This window comes from Pongo pygmaeus, chromosome X (genome assembly GCF_028885625.2).
Source record: "Pongo pygmaeus isolate AG05252 chromosome X, NHGRI_mPonPyg2-v2.0_pri, whole genome shotgun sequence".
Taxonomy (NCBI): domain Eukaryota; kingdom Metazoa; phylum Chordata; class Mammalia; order Primates; family Hominidae; genus Pongo; species Pongo pygmaeus.
The window spans coordinates 21,050,453-21,063,334 of NC_072396.2; positions in this window are offsets into that span (position 1 = coordinate 21,050,453).

The following is a 12,882-nucleotide window of genomic DNA, read 5'->3' on the forward strand; positions in this document are numbered from 1 at the left end:
TTCTATTGTTATCTAGCTCCTCCTTAATTCCAGAAAGGCTGTTCCTCATGAAGCCCCTGTTTGTGTGTTATGTCCATTGTTGTTTCCCAAGAGCCTAGAACAGTTGCCAACACATACCATTTGAATTTTGAATTTGAATGCAGTGGGTGAGTGAGAAGAAGAAATGAAGCTAATGTGGTGCAACTCAGTGTTTCTATTCCACTGAGTACATTTTCCCCGAGTGCATTTTGCGTGGGGCTTGGCATATTGATGTGAGGCATTGCTTTGTACATTCCAAAGGCTTTTTCTTGGTCAAGATGCAGCAAAGCGCCTCATGCTCGAGACATTTCATGTTTTCCTTACTTTATTTCCAGATGACTCAAATTAAAATGTTATTTTCTTCATTCAAACTTGCCATTATCTTCAGAGATAAATTTCAGGAAAGAAATAAATAGTATTTGTAATTACTACCTTGTATCTTACCTATGACTCAGCTGGGTAAGTGCCTCTTCTGTACTTTATTGTCTTCAAATTTAGTAAAGCAATTAGCTATGTCTTTTATGATGGCAGAAGTTGATTCCCTTTTAATTCTATCAGTCATTTTATCCTCCTTCTCCCTTCATTTTTCTCAATCCTCCTACATTACGAAGCTTTAACTAGGCATTGTTTGACATTATAGTCAGTATTTTTTATATAACTAAGAAGATTGTATCATGGGATAATGACACAAACTAACTTCATTGATTTAGCTCTTGAATTGATCTCGGGTACCGTGCACACAGATCAATAAGTTGCCTTGACTTTTTTTGAATTGGATTTGATACTTGTCCATCCTCCGAAAAAAAAATCTCTTAAATATTACATTGAACCATAGGAAATTCCTATTTTTATGAGTCAAAATGGTTGAACATTGGCAATTTTCTATGATTCAACCTAAATATAATCAGGAGGCTTTCTACCCACCTCCCTTCAGAGAACAACCGATTCCTCAAAAAAGAAGCAAGCCTTGTAGGTTGCAGAACAAAAAGCTTGCTAGAAAATAGGGCACTTAGGCTTGATGAAGGGAGATCACTCTTGCTGTTCACATGAAGTCTCCATCCTGATAGCTGGGCTCTTTGAGCAAGCTCTGGGCTGGGAAGACTGGCTGACACACTGGATAGGTAAGGCCGTGGGGGCCTTCTGGTGACCATTCACACTGGATGGAAATACTCCCATTCTCTTAAGCCCCCTCAGAGAAATCCATGCATACATCCTTCCCCTGAACCTTGTCACCAATCTTCCAATTTTGTTTCCTTCAGACTATGTTTCCCACTTAGATCTTTAACCGCTGCTAAGGAATTTTTCTTTTTTTTTTCTAAAAGCTTTTTATTTTATTTTATTTTTTTGACAGGGTCTCACTCTGTTGCCCAGGCTGGTGTTCAGTGGTGTGATCAGGGCTTACTGAAGCCTCAACTTCCTGGGCTCAAGTGACCTTCCTGCTTCAGCCCTCCAAGTAGGTGGGACCACAGGTGTGTGCCACCATGCCTGGCTAGTTTTTTTGAATTTTAGTAGAGATGAGGCCTCACTATGTTGCTCATGCTGGTCTTGAATTTTAAGCTCAAGTGATCCTCCTGCCTGGGCTTCCCGAAGTGCTGAGATTATTGGCATGAGTCACCACGCCCAGCCTGCCAAGGAATTTGTGTAGATGCTGATGTTGGGCAATCTCTTTTTCCAGACAAAGCAGATAAAGAGATGCGCTGCTTGATATTCTATTGTGAGAGAATTTCCCTTCTTCACCATCCTTTTGGGCCATGCTTGAGTGAGGCTATGTTCTGGTTCTCTACCATTGTGTAACAAACCACCCCCAAACAGAGTGGTGTAAAACAACTATTTTATTATGCTAATGGATTCAGTGGGTCAGGAATTCAGGTGGGGGACAGCAGAAATGGTACCACGATGTCTGAGGCCTCAACTGAAACACTCAAAGCCTGGGTGTTGGCTCCATGGCCGGGGTCTGGAATCACTTACATGTCTGGTGGTTGCTGCTGGCTACCAGTGGGGCCTCATCTGGGCTATTAGCTAGAATGTCAACACATAGTCTCTCTGTGCACCTGGGTTTCCTCACAGCATGGTGGCTGGGTTTTAAGAACAAGTAACTTAAGAGAATCACGTGGAAGCATACCACCTTAATGACCTAGCCTCAGAAGTCACAGAGCATCATTTCTGCCATGGTAACAAGTCTGCCTCTATTCAAGGGAAGAAAATATAGGTCCCTGCCTCTTGATGGGAGGAGTGTCAAAGGCACACCAGGAAAGGAATATGTGCAATAGGAAATATTGTTGCAGCTTATGAATGTTAGCTGTTATTAGGCAGTTCCAGCCCATCTTGTTGAAGGCAAATTAATTTTCACTTATTAAGCCTTTTAATAAGTACCATGGGGTGGTTTTTGCAACCTTTTATGTGCTATTAAGCAGTTTTGCTCATTTTCAGAATTGAAGCAATGTTTATCCTCTTATTTTTAAAATTTCTAATTCATTGAGGACATGTGTGTAGAGGTATCAGCTATTGGCTGAAAAAGTGGCCTTCCATGGAAGAAAACTGAGGTTTATTTTTCAGTGAATTCAAATTACAACTAGCTACATTGATTACTGATAGCCCAAAGCCCATGACAATCATAATATGAGTATTAATATTTAGATCCAGTTTTTCTGCCTGTCTTAATATCTGGGAAGAGATTTCTGTGTCCTGTCCAGCAGCAAGGCAAGCATCAGCTCAAGCTGTCTTCAGGCCGACAATGTAAGGCATCCTAAGCTTGTCCTTGCATTCACATTGTGGTTGCATGTGCTTTGTATTATAGCTTCAGTCCTGACAGCAAACACTGTATGAATGCTGGCCAAGTAATGCCAAATATGGTTAAGAGAACTTTAAATATAAAATAAATGTTTATGCAAAGATAATAAAAACATGTTAACTAAATTAAATGAACAATGATGGTTGAAAATTTATTTTTAAAAGGACAAAAAGGAAAATGAGAAGGTAGGCAAAATTACTTTTATAAATGTGTTTAAAATTGTATGCAATTATTCTAGGTTGCAAAGAAATTATAAAAACATGGATTGGATATTGTAAATATTAGTTCTTATGCTAATTTGCTTTAGACAATTCATTTAGAGCTAAAGACAAATGTAACAAGGCATTTGAAAACCAGCATAGCAGGAATAAGTGGATAAGAATGAACTATAAATAAAAATGTAGTGTGTGTGTGAGGACTCAAACTTCTGGAGATAAAATTGATAAATATGTTTTAAAACACTTAAAGGATTGAAACTCACCCCATGCTGTAATGTCTGTAAAGAAAGACACCATGTTTGTCTCATTCAACATTCGATTTCCATTCTATTAATAGTTCTTTAATTATTTAATGGTATATCAAATTACCAGCCAAACTTGGAATATTCAGCTTAATTTTTAATCAATTTGTTGCTTTGACTAATTGTGTTCAACCCAAACATTTTCAACCAGCTTATTTTCTGTTAATCTGAAGCCATGCTAGGCAAAGCACTATTATAAATAAAACGAACTGTGAGATACAATTCCTGGCTTCATTTTTTTGGGTAATTTATTTGAGGAGAAAATGTGTAAGAAAATTGCTTAAGATTTAAATAATAGGTCAACACAACAGAAGATCTGTTGCAAGGCTTTGTGTGAATAATTACTGAATTGATTGTAAATTTCCATTTCTTATAATGTGGTGTATTAGGTAATGTTAACCACTCTGTAAAAAATGAAGACCTAATGGATAAAACATGATAAATACCTTTTTAAACATACAAACTGAGATAATGAGAAACTAAGGGAATTTCCTCCAAGAACCAAAAATGAAGGGGAAAACTGAAAAAGCAGAACTATGAGGGTGGAGTTAAAGCTCTTGTTGCTCAGGATTGGGGGGTGGGGGGTGGTGGGTTTGGCTGGTCTCTGTGACTAAGGGGGTTAGGTTTCAAATGGGGACAAGCACCTGTACTTCAGGCAAGAACAAAGCCAGAAAGTTATGACTGCATATAGTCACTATGAAAAGGTGGAACAGAAGCAAAATCTATCCACTGCCAGGGAGATAACCCCTCTGTTCTCCAGGTCTTCAACCTGAAAAGTTGAGACCTTGGTTCTGCTCTCAGTCGAATTTGTGGTTCAAATATATACTCCTTTTATTGTCCAGTAAAATACAACCTGTGAGATGAACATAAAACGTGGTCCCCTTCCAGTGATTCCCCCGGTAGAAGTAAATTGCAGTCTTGTCTAGAAAGCCACATCCTCAACTCAGACCACAAGGGATTCATGTAGATAAAGCCCTACTAAAGATGAGCTCACCATTTTTTTTTAAAAAAGCAAGAGGATACATGCCACCACAAGTGAGAGGCAGCCAACACAACCAGCCCCTGGATGAGACCCTCATATTCTTTAGATGATGAGATTAAATATGTACTGTGAAATAAGACTAAACATATTTTAAAAAGGAAAATGTGATAAAATATCAAGGTACTACCAAAAAAAGACCAGGCAGGCTTGAAAAAGAATCAATTGATTTGCCTCGAAATGAAAAAATGTAGTCATTTAAATACAAACTCAGTTGACAGATTAAACCACAGATTAGACAGAGCCAAAAAGTGAATTACTGAAATGGAAGATAGAGCTGAAGAACTTACCCAGAATGCAACACATTCTAGGAGTGTGGGAGCAATCACTTCAGATTGGCACAATTGGAGAAAGCATTGTGAAAGAGATGAAATTTTAGCAGAATCTTAAAAGATGTGTAAAATCGGGTAAAAGAAAGCATTTCAGAGGAGTAGCATGACATGGCATGAGCCAAATTTCAGAGGCTAAATTCAAGGCTTGTTTAGGTCACAGTGAGTTGACCACTTTGGCTGAAATGGAGAGTTTGTGTAGGGAAGTAGAGAGATTAAGCCTGATTAAGAAGGTTAAGGCCTATGCCTAAAGCCACATGAAATGTTGTAATAATCACATAAAATTACTTTGTTTAAAAATAAAGCAGACATACAATGTCTACTATGCTGACATTGTAGTCTTTTTCACACACACCACTCCAGCTTGGCTGGCCTTGCTCTACCAAGCATGTGCTGTGTATGCCTACTTACAATGAAGGGGTCATACCCCCTATTACTCTCTACACAGAGGTACATTTCAAAAGCTTTCAGGTTAAAGTTGATTAAAAAGAGAAACAAAGTTTGTGGAACCTGTAGTTCTCCCAAGTTGGGAATGATGCTAAAAGCAGTTTATAAATTTTTCATTGTTGAAAAAGCCTATATATTATCTTCTCCTTAAACTAATTTCCAAAGGTGTAGGTTTGGTTATCTCTAATTCCTTTCAAAAGGGGTGGTAAAATGAATCCCAGCACTGGAAATTTAATAAGCCCTCAGAGGAGAAAACAGATTTCAGATTCCCCAGCAAGAGATTAACTCAATTCCAGGTGAATTATCTCGTTCACCTTCTTCATGTGGCTTCCACATGTATATATATATATATATATATATATATACACACACACACACACACACACATATATATACACACACACATATATATATGCACACACACACACACACACACATATATATATATATATAATGCAACACCCAGCCCTCCAACAGGGAGAAGGACAGCCTTACCTTAGGTGATAAAGGTGTCAATGAAAATTTACTCACACAATTTCTGAGCAAACAGATTTGCATAAAGCTGCCCATATGCAGCATTAGCAGGATGAAATAAAATATCAGGAAATAATGTAACAATATTGCAGCTAAATTAAGTAGGTAGATATATAGATAAATCAATAATAGAAAGTAGGTAGGTGCAAACAAAGGAACACAGCAAAAATAAATAAATAAATAAATAAATAAATAAATAATTAAATAGCAGAAGCCCCTCCAAATCTGGAAGAATAAGGAGATTCTTTATATGTACTACAAGTTATAAAAGACTCCACTAAGAATATAAATTCAAGAATACAAGTAGTAAATGACATGTGAGACGTAAAGGGAGATTGTAGAGATAAAGGCCTACCATTACATTAAAAAATTAATTAGGGATAGCAAGAAGCAGAATATTTAGAGCTGAAAATAGGCATGGAGAATATTTAAGTTATCTCAGTATGTGCAGAGGGGACAAAATAAATAGAAGACAAGATAATAGAAATAGAAGACAGAAAAGATAATGCAGTACTAGGCAATTGTGTTCCTGAATGCAGAAGAATAGAATGCAGGAAATATTCTCTGAAATGAAGGTAAAAGGACATATTAAGATCAAAGTGGGGTATCATTTGTACCAGGGAAAGAAAGATACAGAACAACTAACATCCAATACTGAAATTCAGGTTGAAAGAACAAATTTCAATTATGCAGGTAATTTAAAAAATCAGGAAAAGTTTCAGAAAAACTCTTGGTCTAATTTGCTTTTATTGTGACTGTGTCATGAGCCCACCCCTGGATCAGTTATTGTCACCATGGAAATGGGCTATTACTCTTATTGGCTAGGCTGTGTCACCTAGAGCCAGGGGTGTATTTAGCCTCACATAAATCAGTGACAGTAGAAGAGGGATGAAAAAATGCCAGACCTTGTGACCAAAAAGAGGGAATGGATTCTGTGAAGACCAGAAGAGCATCTATTTTATACACTATATTATTTCCCCAACTAAAGTGTAATTTCTTGAGAATAAGAACCCTGTATTATACTTCTTTCTACCTTATTCAATGACTACCTCAGTTCCTTTTTATTATGTAGGTATAGGTATTAAATTAATAAATAAAAATATTTAATTTGACTTGACACAAATTCCTTTATTTGTGAAATGAGGAAGTTGGAATACTTGAACTCCAAGATCCCTCCTCATTTAAGAAAGTTCTATGAAAGATTTCCTGAGAACATATTATATGTGGGGCCCCACATTAAGCATTTTTTGTATACTCTTGTAGTAAAACATTTGAACATTTGTTTATAGCTATAGCTCATGATAGATGTTTTTAACTTCAGAAACTTCAAAAGTTTTACAAAGTCATATCAGATGAGTGTATTCTCATATGTCTTCTTCAAGTTGATGATTCACAATATAAACAGTTGTCCTTATTGTGCATAGGCCTTTTCCTAAAACGCATACTTTTGATTGAATGTTTACCTCTTACTGCTTTTAAGCCTCTAAACAAGAAATGAGAGTTTTATCTTCATCTACTCTCCTCCCACTTTTGTCTACTTCAAAATTTGGTATCTTGATTAATTACCATCTCCCATTTTCCTTAGCCAGAAACTCTATCATCTTCCTTCCTTATCTTCTTCCTATCTAATTGCCCACCAAATCCTATTAATTCTACCGTCAGATGTATTTTAGGTCTCTCTTCATTTTAAATTTCTGCTCTCATCCTTACTGCCATGGTTCAATTCCTGTAGTTACTTACTACATATTCCTTCTATTGTATTTGCCATACAAATACGCCATGGTAAGAGAACAAGCTTGGGCTAGGTTGCCTGGTTCAAAGTCTGGCTCCAGCACTTAACTCTGTGTGACTCTGGAGGGAGTTATATAACCTCTCTGAGCCTCAGCTTCCTCTGTAAAATAAGGCTAAAAACCTCACAGGAGTACTGAAAACATCAGATGAACTCAAACGTATAATGCACTTGAATCAATGTCTGGCACCTAGTAGTATTACGTAAATATTAACTTATTAATAATGGTTTTGCTTATAGCATATTTTTGCTGTAAATATTTAAGTGGTTGATTCCTCCAGTAGACTTAGAACTTATTATGGGAAGGGATACGCTATTATTAGTATTTAAAAAATATCAGCATGAGTATTTTAATTGCTAGCTCTCTCTATAGTATAGGGGCATTTAAAAATTTAATCCAATGAATTTCTCTTGTCAGAATGGGACAGTTCTATATAATAACCACTAGATGGAAGCAAAACATTTTATAAAATTATTTATCACCCGAAACTGCTGCAGTGTACAGAACATCTACCTCTTTTGTCTCTTTTATTTGTACAACCTAATTATCGCCAAGAACAAAGTAACACCACCACCATCATCAATAACAACAGCTACAACAAAGGCAGCTCATGAAAAGGCCCAAAACTTTGTGTATCAAACCCAATTCAGAATTAAGGTTTTGGAACATATTTGCTATACAATTTAGAAATTATTAGTCAAAAAATGCTGAAAATATTGTCACTGAACCGAAAGCCAGCTGGCACCCAGCCACACTTACATAACAAGAGTCTCTGAAGGCTTGTCACAGGAAAGATGTAGACCTCCTGCTCTATGCTGTCTGACTGCCACATAATGACCAATTGTCCCTGTGAATGACACATCTCTCATTATTAATAAAGAATTGCTGCTTACCTATATTGTTTGGGATGGGGTGATTTATAGGTAATTGATGATTTAATTACTGGGTTTATTGTCTTCTTTGGGAGTTTCCATATCTCATCTTCAAATATGTATTTGGTATCTTTCATTTGCAGTGAAGGGATTCATTTCTTTCTCCCTTGTTTACTTTCAGGTCCTCAGCCTTTTCTTTCTCCACATGATTCTTATGTCTGACAATCTCACATCAGTGACACCTCCCATTACAGTACTGTCAGCAAGGATTCCCAGTGGGGAAGGGGCTATGCATAGTTGGATTACCCCTAACCCCAGATTCTGTTGAGCTGTTAGCTTTCTTTAATTAGTCCTCTCTATTATCAGAAATGAATTGACACTCACTTTTTCTCGCACAGTGGGACTTGCTTTCTCTAACACCCATAGGCATTCTTGGGCGCTTTCGCTTTTCTCCCCCCTTCCTTTCTCCACCCCCTCTCTATCTCCCATTCTATCTCACCTCCCTCTTACACTCTCTCCCTCTTAACATTCTACTTATTTTCCTTCTACCGTGCAATGCTATATTAACCATATAACAACAAGAGAACATCCATATAATATAAATTTGATCTCAAAAGCGAGAAGAGTTTTCTAGCATATAAAATATAAGATATCTTGGTAGAAAAAAAAATTTCTACTTAAAATCAATGCTTCACCATTGCCCAAAGCTGAATGAGCATCAGTTGAATGCACAGCAGCGCCGAAGTGCAATGACCTACTTAGGATCACTCTAAATTACTTGGATGAAAAATGATTTCAATTCAAATATCTTTTTTTCTTATCACAATTTCTTTCCAGGTGGAAAGATGTTTTACTTGCCCACTCATTGCTCTAACCAAATCTCCATCTGAGATTTAGACTTCTTTAAATGCAGTCTGGAACATTAGCAAATAGGAGTCAGGTTATTAAAGCTAAATTGAATTTCTCCGACGTCCTCTTTTCTTTCCACAGAGCAGTCAAGTGAGAAAGCTCATCCAAGGAGCAGGAAGGCTGATTTTTGGTTACCCTCCTGTGATCACGGCTGCTCTGTTCACCTTAGTCACTAAACACATGCTGCCTTGGTAGGAAAACAAATGAGCTAAAGCCATCCCCAGCACACTGCTGGCCATCATCAAGACTTGAAGGAATTTCAAAGAAGCAAAATATGTGTCTGTATTCCCCTGGGGCGACGTGAATCCTGCTAAGTATTTTGCTTTCTGGATACACAAATGTAGCAAGAGGTTCTATTCTATACCTGTGTGCTCGCTGGCTGGCACAAAATGTATGCACAACTACAGACATCTGGATTTGTTTTCACAAGCAGCTGATGGAGGATTCTCCAAGCACGTGGGTAAAACTGTGGCCGTGTGATCTGCTTTCTTGGCCTCATAGCTGGCCTCACGGCTGCTTTATATAATGTGGTTTGTTTGCTGATGGGCTCGTGTTTGATTGGTTCCAGAGTGGGAACTGCAAAACCTGTGCATAGTCCCCGTGAGTGCTAGACTCAGCCAGCTGATTTGATTTTGTATTTGTTGTGCACCAAGAGGTCAAACTGAGCATCACCAAGAAAATAAACGTGGGTGCTTGTGCACAGCGAGGTTAGGAATGATCTGGATGAATAATGGAGGCAGTTGAGGTGGCCTGAATTAGAGGTGTCTGTGGGTAGGGGGAGAGTGAAAAAGGAGAAGCAGGGAAGGGAATGATGAGGGGAAATTCTTTCAGCCACTAGCAGCTAAGCATAGATCACGGGAATGCATTCCTTATCAAATGTGAGCAGGAACCAGGGAATGGAATATTGCCGAGTGGAATGCCTAATAAAGTAACTGGCTTTCTCTTGCTGCCCTTTCCATCTAAATACTTAAGATATGCAGCAGATTGCAGGGCTTTTACAAGGAGGCACAAAAGTAGAAAGAAAAGATTCATCAATGGGGGATTTGCCACTGAAGGCATAGCTTATTGTACCATATTAAAGAAAAAAACCCACCCCATTTGTTTTTAGTCAAAACACTTTTTAAAATTATCTCAATTTGCTTTGGAATTCATTTTGTCCGTCTTCCCAAATTGAGGGAACTGCACACCGCTTTTGACTATTTTAGTAAGAGTTTAACGTGAATAGCCCAAATCCTTACACCGCTGCCCCTTCGGAGTTGCTTTAACTTCTATAAATACACCCAGCAACAAGGTATTTTGAGAGCTCCCTAAGTAACAGTGCTTTGAATTTCTCTTGTGCAAATCTCCACGAGAACTAAAGCAAATCTCAATGGGTCCTCCATAACCGCCAACTTATGACTATGAAGTTGAACATTAATGAGTCCTCTGTAGCTCTTTCGCCCCCAATAAAATATTCTTTTTGGTATGATAATTTTGTTTACTTCTCCCGAGAGCCAGTCGTTACCAACATTTACCATCAGAGGGCGCACATTCACAGAAAATGCAGCAGTTCCCTGCTCTGGCGGATTGCTTCCCCTCCTATTTGCAGGATGGAAGAAACAGGTTTTAGTCGGAGGTATTTTCAGTTCAAATTCAAGTTCTAGAACTTTGATTTATTATTAGCCTGTTCTCTTACTTGGGTGGAAGGGAAGAGAGAAAAACAGGTCTGTCTGCAGCCATTGTGTTCTACCCCCATTCAGGGACAGCCTCAGAAACTGCAAGGTTTCAAAGATAATCAAAACAAGTCTGATCGCTAATGGATCTGAGGGCATAGGCTCCAGCCTCTCTAAAATGACAAATCGCCTCACGTTACCCAAGAAACCACAAAAGATTCACACCCACCCCCTCCTCCCCCGGGCCCTGTCCTTCTGCAAGTGATTTGCAATCCCAGACAAGTATTATATAACGATGAAACAGAAGCCTGGAGCTTTGGTTTGTTATTTCTTTCGGAGAAAAGACATGAAAAAACTGTTATTATATCACTATCCTAAATGCCTGTGAGAAAAACATTTCAGAGAATTGTTAGAAACGCGGGGCAGTGGAACTGAAATTTGCATTAGTGCTAAAGATTGTGACCATTTGTAATTGCCCAAGGGGGCAGTTTGAATGAAAAGACACACACCGGTGGGATGAATGGAAAAAGCTACAGACCTGAAGTGGGAGAAGCTGGGGGCCTAATCCTGGCTGACTGCTAACTAGCTGGCTGAGCATCCTTGAGTTAGTTACTTCTTTGGGCCTGAGTTCTGCAAGCTGGCAATTAGATGATGTCAGAATGCCTTCCATTCTACTAAGTTATCTTCTCAAGAACAAATGTAGATAATGTTATTAATTTGACTTCTCGTGGAGAATACAGCAGCACCCAATAATAAATTAACCATTTTGCAGGTTATTTTAATACTGCATTTCAAACAGCTCTGAAGTACTTTATAAGTCATATTTATGAAAATAGTCCATTATTTAGCAATAATTTCTCTAGTGTTTTGATGGGAAGAGCTGCAGAGCAGTTCTCTCTGGGGAATGCTAGACAGACGCTGTGGTATATTGTAAAACAGACGAACAAACAAACAAACAAAAAACAGACTTAGGTTTGGACTCTGGATCCATTTTAATTTGCTACGTGACCTCAGAGAAGTTACTTAACCATCTGGGCTTTTGATTCTTAGACTGCAAGAATCTTTTAGGGTTATAGTGAGAAATAATGAGCTAATTAGATGGCTGGGCACATACCAAGCCATCATTATATGAGAACACTTCACTACTGTTAATATTTATCATTACCACTAAAACATCCAACCTATAAAACTGCTCAAAGAGTTATTTAACTCCAGATAACTATGCAATATTTAGCTCTCTTAGTCATATGTTTACCAACGCAGGAACTTTAGTGTTGCAAAATCTCGAATGAAGAAATTGAAGGAGGATTTTTCAGAGATACGATCCTTGGAAAATGACCTCATCTTGGTCTCCAAAAATTGGAATTTGGGGACTTTTAGATGATCTAGTCTCTGCAGCCTAAACGAACAATGGGAGAAATTTGTTATGGGGAGGGTACAGACTTCCATAGCATAGTGTGGTGCTCGCAGGTGGAAAGTGCTGGTGTGCAAAGGTGGGAGGAGTAGTGGGGGCTCCACCGTTCTGGTGGTAGCAGCCCCACAGTCATTCCCATGTCTCCTTCAAGGTTTATATTGCCCAGCTGGACACAGAAAAGACAGAATTATTGGAAAAATATGGTGAAAGCCAATACCAATACCAGTTAAACTGAGTCTAGAGGATGGTGTGCGAAGCAACTTAATTGAACATGTGAGCCCAGGGGTGGGTGTTTCTCTCCTTTTTTAGTTCTCGGGCCATATGCATTTGTAGCAGATGCTCTTGGTGCCCTGCCTGCAGCCCCCAGAACTCGCTTTACTTGCTGCAGGATGCTTTGTGGGAATGTCTGTGACTCTCTGTCTGAGGTTTTTTTTCTAACTGGGGAATATGGTCCGTCCATACTCAGCTGTACCCAAAGCAGATCTCAACCAATGACCGGCATGGGAGTGGGTGGAGAAATATCTCAGTTTCCTCCCATCCTGATTAGGTTAACTTTGAGTTATGTTC